The sequence below is a fragment of the Sturnus vulgaris genome, chromosome 3, assembly GCF_052056855.1.
Source record: "Sturnus vulgaris isolate bStuVul1 chromosome 3, bStuVul1.hap1, whole genome shotgun sequence".
NCBI classification, from domain to species: Eukaryota; Metazoa; Chordata; class Aves; order Passeriformes; family Sturnidae; genus Sturnus; species Sturnus vulgaris.
Genome location: NC_142245.1, coordinates 83728997 through 83737624, shown reverse-complemented (window position 1 = coordinate 83737624; position 8628 = coordinate 83728997).

Sequence of the window (8628 nt, the reverse complement as noted above, 5' to 3'; positions counted from 1 at the left end):
TGGAGTATCTGTTAAGGGCAGCGTGCTTCACCAGCAGCCTAACTCAAAATTCCCAGTTCATACTTGTTGGATACTTTTATTATTATTTTGATTAAGACTGAAATTGAAAATTTCTATTGGCATGCCAGAATCAAACTCATCACTTGTAAAGTAAACAGAGATTTTGAGTCCCAAACTATCGAATTAAGTTCTCCTCTGGAAAGTTTTCTTTGCCATTTCCTGAAAAATATGCCATGTATCTTGTATGTTTTGCAGTGGATCCCTGTCCACGACAGATTTGTTATCGCATGTTCTCAATTTTTCTGCATTTCTGCTGCTAATCATGTAAAATAATCAACTTTGCACAATGTATCCACAAATAAAAGCAAAACCTATGCATTTTATAAATCATCTGACATTCCAACAGCGTGCTGTTTTCTGACTTCAGATGACTCATTGTCATATTCATTTGTTAGCTTGTTCATCTATTAAATGTAACGTGCTCTATGGCAAGTGACCCATTTAATTTTCAATTCCAATTATGCCTTTTTGGACCCTCCTAGTTCAATTTTCCTAGTCTTAGTGCCAAAGGTTAATGTCTTAAAATTAGATACCTAAACAGAAGTGGGACATAGGCACTGCTAAATGAGTAAAGCAATTATAATTTTGCAGCTTTAAGCATTTCTTCTACTAACTTTCTATAAATAAAACTTTCCTCAAAGGTTTCAGCACAGATCAATTCTGAGCTAATACTAACTATAAAAGTTATTGTCAAATTCAACTAATTCTGGAGTTATGAGTAACAAGACAATTACCAAGGAATTCTATAGAAATGCAAATTTTTAGATATTTTGTTCAAGTTAGAATACCTGACTGAGGTATTCTACACATACAGACACAGAATATACGCACAAAGAACATATTTATATCATATATTCTTGCTGATTAGTACATCTTGAATAGCACATATTGATGAAATGTGATCATTTATGCTACTACAAAGCACTTTAATAGCGTTCAAGACTGTTGATGTTTGGCAAACTCTATAATTACTTTTATGTTTTATAGTAATAGTATTACATTGATTTCTTTTTGGTGTTTCTCTCTTCATTATCAGTCTTGTAGATTTACTACAGCTTCTTTACTACTCACGTCCAACAGATTTCAAGATCTGTATGCCCTTCCTCTCATTCTACACTTTTGGCTTTCAGCTCTTCCACGTCTCTCCCAAGGCCAGTGTAAACAAACGATTTCAGAGGCCATGGAGGCTGTGTAAAATGTCTGAATGACAAAGTAATGAAAACTCTTTGTGACTGGAGTCAGCACAAGTGTTTATTGCTAAGCAACAAAGACTGATGTCAATGAGTTTTGCCAAATGCAGATGGTGAGTAGGTTTGTTGAAAAAATGAAATCACTCTAACATAACTCTTTACAGCAGATACTAATATAATAGAAATAAAATGCACTCAACTGGTCAGAGTGAAGCGCTCCACAGAGAGGAATGAGGTTAATTTAATAATACCTTCTGATGGCTCAGACTGTATATTATGGACCTGCTCATATGTGAAAAAATTCCTAACCTATCTCGGCAAGATTAAGGAAGGCAAAACATCTGCAAAGCTTTCCTAAAGTGCCTGCCATCTCCAAAGTTGTGGTTCAGAATGCTGTTGTAAACAAAGGAAGGACACAATGCACTGTGCCTGGCTGCTGGAGAGGTGGTGTTTGGAATATGCAAATACAGCATTACTGGACACTTTAGACTCTCACAGGGTAAACAACTTTTAGTCCTGTTCAGCAAATACCTTTGTCTTGTCTCTCTGAACAACTCGCCAGGTGTGACTGGTGGGCTGAGATTGATGATTATGTCACTGTAAAGTTGAATCTCTTCCCTGAGGGGAATGTCCATCAAATCCCTTTTATCCTTCTTTGAGACCAGATCTTTTACAGTGGAGAACACACTCATTTATCTGCTTTGAGCACCTTCATGAAAACAGTAATCTTTATGTACATCCTTTAGACAGAGCTCAACGTCAAAATCACGTGCAATTTTCCTTCTTCCCATAGACAGTGAACAAAAGCAGAACGTGAAACTGAATAGGTGTTAGCACTTAAAGAATATGCAGGGCATTCTGTGCTGGTTCAGCCAAACTGCTAAAATAATTTACTATAACTCACCCCTGGTGCAAACTGCACCAGAAAGCAGCTACTCCCTTCCCTGGAAATCCACGTACCTTGCTCAGCCTCCCAGAACCTGCTTGAACTCAGCTTGGAAGATCAGTTCTGCTGCCAGATGCCAGTCATGCTCTGCATAAAGAGACCCAACGTTCAGCCTAGAGTTTCTGCTAATTCCCTAAGCTGGATGGTACAGAAAGACAGGCACATTCCCATGTTCTCAGCCTCCACAGCAAGTGAGTCACCCTTGCTGGCCTGCACCAATCCTTACGTTGGTGCAGAGCCTGGAATAGTAGCCTGTAGTAGGAAAAGTACACACAGCAGTGTGGTGATGGCAATAAAGTAAACACACACAAAACCAGCCCTACTTCCAGTTGAAGAAAGTGGCTTAATTTGCTTCGAAGTAAAGATGCTGAACCTCAGGCAACTCATTAAACAAGTCTCTTGTGTGTGAATGAAAAATGTAACGTGCATGAAATTACTATCTTAACTTGAGTGAAAGAAAGATCAGCCAGAGCTCATGTGGGACTCAGTTGGGAAAAATTATTTTACCTGAAGCTATTTTTATTTCTTTTAGCTGTGTTAGACAACAAGTTGAATTGTACTGTACAGTTCCAACAGAAATACATGAGTGGCTGATTAGAACTAGGTAAATTCACCTAAAAAAGACATTAATGCATTTTGAACAGTGATTGCGTTTGGAAAAGATTTTTGGAAATTCTGTAATTTTTGTCACTTGCTTTACTGGTTTTATGTATTTAAGTGTTTTGGGCTTTTTCAGGGATTTGGTATTCAAGGTCAGTTGCTCTGCTTGCAAATGTTCATAAGCTGGAGAGAATAAGTGATATTTCAGGACTTGAGTTATTAAAAAATGGTTCACTTTTGCAGACTACTGAACATTTGACCACATGGTAGGCTTCGGTGTCTCATCAGGCAAGCAAAAATGGTGAAGTGGTGAAAGTGGCAGTGACAAATGCATACCAACTCAAACAATCTCTGAATTGATTTCTTGGTTTTCAGAGGCTGTAAAGATATGTTCGGGAATACTGAGTCATTCAAATATTCAGGATATTGTGACATATATCAGTTGAGCAATGGAAATTTAATTTAATTTCATCCCTTTAATCAAAAATTTCTTTATGAATTTGTTTGGACTGGGGGGGAAACCCTTATTTTTTTCAAACAGTCCTAGCCACTGTGCTTTTTCTCTTGATCACCAGGCATAAAAGCCACAAAATTCTGTTTTCTCCTTCTCTAATGCACTGCTGAAATATCTAGCACTCATGTCATTTAGCCTTAAAAGCTATTAATGCACTTGGTAAAGATGAAAAGTGAAATATGAAATCTTGTCAAGCCTACTGGAAGCTGTAGTTAGTCTTTTTTAATAAATGTTTTTCAGAAACTCAGTTTTGTCTACGATAAATGCACTTTTTCAAGTGCAGCACCATAGATTTAGTATTGAAAAAAAATCTGTTTACAGCTGCTAAATTCTTAACTTTTTATTTAACTGCAGAACATCCAGAGTACAAAGACAGCACAAACTTTTCAAGCCCATCAAAGTTGTTTGCCCTTGAACTGACCAGACCACCTGTAGATGTGAGAAGACACTGCCTTTTCCATGTCCATCCTGCTGAGCCTGGCAACAAGGGCTTGAATCAGTGCCAAAATATGACAGTGGGTATTAAACATTTAGCATTGTGGGCTTGGATGTTGAGTTCCCACATGCCACCCCAGTCTCTAGACTGTAGAGTGTCCTTTGACCCCACAAAGAGGTGCTGGCTGCTCATCAGTGAAGGAGTGGAGACATCCAGGACCCAGCCACCACCAACCCTGGGTGCCTGCATTTGGCAGGGGTGGGGGTATGTGCTCACCCTGAAACAGGCATCACCCTCAACTTCCCAACCCCCAGACAGTTTCTGCTGCCATGGGGCTCCTTGAAATGGTTTCTCACCCAGCATGCCCAAAGCAGTCTCTGGTTTCATCTCCCTGTCACTGTGAGAGGGCTGCAAGCCAAAGGGAGGCTCAATATGGGACAAGCCCCTTAAAGCTAAGGTCTGAGGAAGTCTTTTGTCACACAGGGTGCCCCATAATGTCCCACTGACTATAGTCCTTTTCTAAAACAGGTTTACTGAAGTAAGTGCAGAGTATTTTAGGCTACCTTTTTTCCCCAGGCACATTCTCCTACAAATTGAAGCCTGTATCTCATGCATATTCGTTGTAAGAGTGTTATCAAAGGACCTTAACAGCTTTATGGAATATAGAAATTTGCTGTCATTGTGCTCTGAATTCTGAAAAAAATGGACCTCACATCAGCTTTTTAAAAGGCAAACCCTGCAGTCCTTGGGAATAACTTGAAATTTAAATTACTATGACATTATTATTATTGTTACTATTATTATTATTACTACTACTACTATATTAAATAGACTTCAGAAATCAAGATGTAAGTCTAGATGAATAACTAGCCTCAATTTACTAACTTTCCAAACTTAACACACACAAAACAACACAAGGTCTTTTTAATTGCAACTACCCATAGGATTAGTTGCAGTTTGAAATACACTACAGATCAGGCTACTCTTGTCTAATCGGGTCCCTTTGTATTTGTGTGGTAATATTGCCCCACAGCTAATGATGTCTCAGCAGACACTACAGCTCTCTTTCAACCAAAAGCAAACATTGCAAAGGCCATTTGAAAATCAAATCTTCCCCTCAGTGCAAGTGAGAGTCTGAAAAATACCACTAAGTACCAAAAGAGTAAATGCAAGGAAAGAGTTTTGCAAGGAATATATTTCTTAAGTCTTAATTGAGAACAATGTTGGTATATTATAGTACCCTTAAAATAATCTAATATATTAAAAGACATTTAAATGTTATGAGCTATTAAAGCCCTGACAGTGATTTGGTGTAAGTATCTTTTGGCTGCCGGCCAGTATTGTTGAAAAGCTGCAAAATTATCCTGTTCTGGTGGGAAGATGGAAAAGTTTGAAAGCTTTATTTTATTGTCTTTTTTTTTTATGTGTCTTACCCCCATAACATTAATTAAGGGCTGCTATACAAACGGTAAGGTTGCAAAACATGAATACATCTTCCTTGGAGAAAACAAAGAAGATAATTTGAGAATAAAGCTGTTAGCTGCTCCTGACTGTGGCCCCAGAAGCCTTCTGGTGAATCTGACTTTAAAATTCAAATATTTCGGCTATGTCAGGATGTATCAAATGAAGTGCATTTATTTGGCTCCTTGGATGTGCTGTATATTGAAATGTCTGGTAACTCACTAACAAATTCATATCTTGTCTTTTTAGAGAGATGCAGGAAAATAACGGGCCTCAAAGGAACTACCTTTCAGAACAAACATGTTCTCTTGTTGTTTACTTAGAGAAGGAAACAAGGAAAATTAAGTAAAAGCAGATGGCATTTTATGTCAGAAAACCATCTCACAGAATCATGTCATCTAAAAACTCAATAACTCAGTTACGTGTCTGCTACAGAATTTATGTTTGCTTTTAGGCCCATGAGATCCTGTACCTATTGCTGTGAAAGGTTTGAGGGAAATGAAGTCAGGATGTCACACAAAAATGGGAGATATTTAATAATCTGTCACAACAAATATTTCCCACCATTTCTTATTGAAATCTTGCTTGGCAGAGATCTAAAGATCCTCTTTGACACTCAAGTCAACTTCTGAAGGAAATAAAATACCATAAACAGAGAAGGATGGCAGTATTGATCTTTATGGTGATGAAAATTAGGATGCCGAAATGCCAGATATACTCAAATGCCAAAATTTTGATTGACTTTAAAAAAAACTTATTCTGGGGCTTAAAAACTTTTTAATTCAATCATAAAAAAAGGTCAACAGAATTTAGCTGCTCTTTAAAAAAAAAAGGACAAAAAATGTCAATGGGTCTTTTATATCTCCCCAAGATTCAGCCTTTTAAAATACGCATTTTGTTTAATAATTAGACAGCTATATCGTATTTTTATATGTTGTTTGTATGCTGACAGGCACAGTTGGGTCTAAAGTTAATCTCTGTGTGTGTGCACAATTTTTCTGTGTGTCTTCTCTACTTTTTCAGCACGCAGAACTTGGTCCCTCTGAGGGTGGGACACAGGTCTACCCTTGATGCAAGAAGAGAGGGAGGAGGCAGATTTCCCACTGCTGCAGGAAGGAGGTCCCATGAAATCGCCACCAGCAGTTCCCTGGTCCAGCAACCAGCTGGATTTGCAAAGTTTCAGGACAGAGGAAAGGGGCAGATGGGCTGTGGCTGTTTAACTAATCTGGCACTGCCTGCTTTGCCCATAGTTAGAGTGGTCCTGGCTAGCAAATGGGGCTCCGGGTACCTTGCTACATGGTTCTGCTAGTTCTTGCAGAAATTGCATCAGTACTTCGTGAAGAACAAAGACAAATAATCTATTGTTGTACTACTTACATTGCAGTAGTTGGGAAGACCATAAAGAAACAATCTCAGAAGCTTCAGCTCAGGAAAGATCCAGAGAAAACTGAGGTGATGGTAAGTTTCTTCCAAAAGCAGCATATGTGAAGAGTGATGTACTTGGGTGCAGTTTGTTCAGAAAAGATCTATTTTTTCCATTGACATTAGAAAAAAAAAATCTGGAGGAAAAAACCTTAATATTCCTTTAATAATCTGAACTTTGGTATGACAATAGAACAGCACATAGATGATGGTACAAATCTCTTAACAATGTCACAAAACTACCAGCACAAAAACCCCCAAGCAACTCTATTAACAATAAGCAGTACTCATTGCAATAGTTCCAGTAACACATTTACCGAATTGCATGCCAGCTAACTTTGAAAAACATCTCCATATGAGATGAGAATAAGACATGGCATACAGTACACAGTTGATACCAAAAAAGAGAGGACTAGCTGCTTCTATGCTTGCCTGGAACTGTCTCAGCTAACAAAATGCAGTAATGTTGGTTGCTGAGACTGGTTATGGCTTACAAAATGAAATAAAGTTATTTCTGAATTTCCCACTCTGTTTGTAATGTCACAACAGCTAGTTATCTGCCTTCACAGAGTCACTGGAATATCAAAACCTCTAAAGCCCATCATCACTCTCTATCCTTCTTGGAAGTAGCTGCAGTGGGAGATTGCCACACATGGTTAGTAAGAACCTTGTTGGGATCACAGCACCCCAAAGTGATTAATCACCATTGTGTCTACTTTCAGTCAAGACCCATTTATTATGCTTAGATATTTGCATTGGACATTTTGGACATACACCTAATATTAGAGAATATAAAGTAAGTTTACAATAATTTCACCATATAAGAGTCAAAAAGGGAGGAGGAATAGAGAGAGCTTTCCCAGCTCATAGAAGTTATTAATTAGCTAGTCAAGGACTTTGTTCTAGCAAGAGACATTTGCATCTCCAAGGAGCTGAAGAAAAAATATTTTAATTGAGAAGAATGATCAGATGGTTTCTTCGATAATGAAGCAAAAGAATAAGTTTCAGGAAGATTAGATTTATCTGGGCTCCCTAGAAAGTTTCAAAGGAGAAATTTCTTATAAGAGAAAAAACTTTGTCCAAAGGGAGTGAAAACATAAGTATACACCACAGGACTAGCTCAGTCCTCAGGGTATGCTGAAGGCCTGCTCTGCTGGATATGCCCTGACCATGTTCCAGCTCTGTTTTGGGACACCTAAGCACCACTCTGGTCCCCCGGGAGTTGTGGGGATGTCCCCTTAGGCTCAGAGAGATTAGGTTGCTTCAGAGGGCAGTAGAGAAAAGGTCACAAAAAAGACAATAGCATCACAGCTATTTGAGCATTTGCATGTTTAGGACCATGTAAAACCACCAGATTTATGCCTCTCCTGAGAAAAGATAGTTTGTGGCATAGAAAATACTGTTGGTGTGAGAAAAAGCCTACTTCCTGAGCAGCAGTCACCAGCCCCATTCTTCCTATCTCCCAGGAGCAGGAGCAGCAGCATGCCCAAACCCCAGAGCTGTCTTGCTACCACTGCTCAGGTTCCATCTGACTTCCACAGTGGAAGAAACCAGGCTCCACTCACTCAGCCTTAGGATGTCAAAATTAACATCTGCCTACTCCACTAATGAGCCTTGAGCTGGTGATTGAAAATGCATTGGCATCCCTAGTTTCTCATTAAAAAGGCTGCTTCTGCAGACATTAAACCCTTTATGCAGCTCTTGTCTGAATTTCCTTCGGTTCTGCATCATGCTTTTGATCTGCAGCCAGTCTTCCAGTAGCAGCATCACTAATTATGCAGACAGGGTCCTTACTGCCCCTCTGCCCATATAAGCAAGGAGACTTTGCCTTCATCTTAAAAGAGTATTAATCCCTTTTTGTTTGGATTCAGGCAGGGCAATCATGCTTATTTTGATCATTTATTGATATATCAGTTTCTTAAGTGTCACTTCAGTGTGTGTATGGATGTGTCCTATTTAAAATGTCTTTTGTATTTGTTTTGTTCTGGTGAGGCTAATG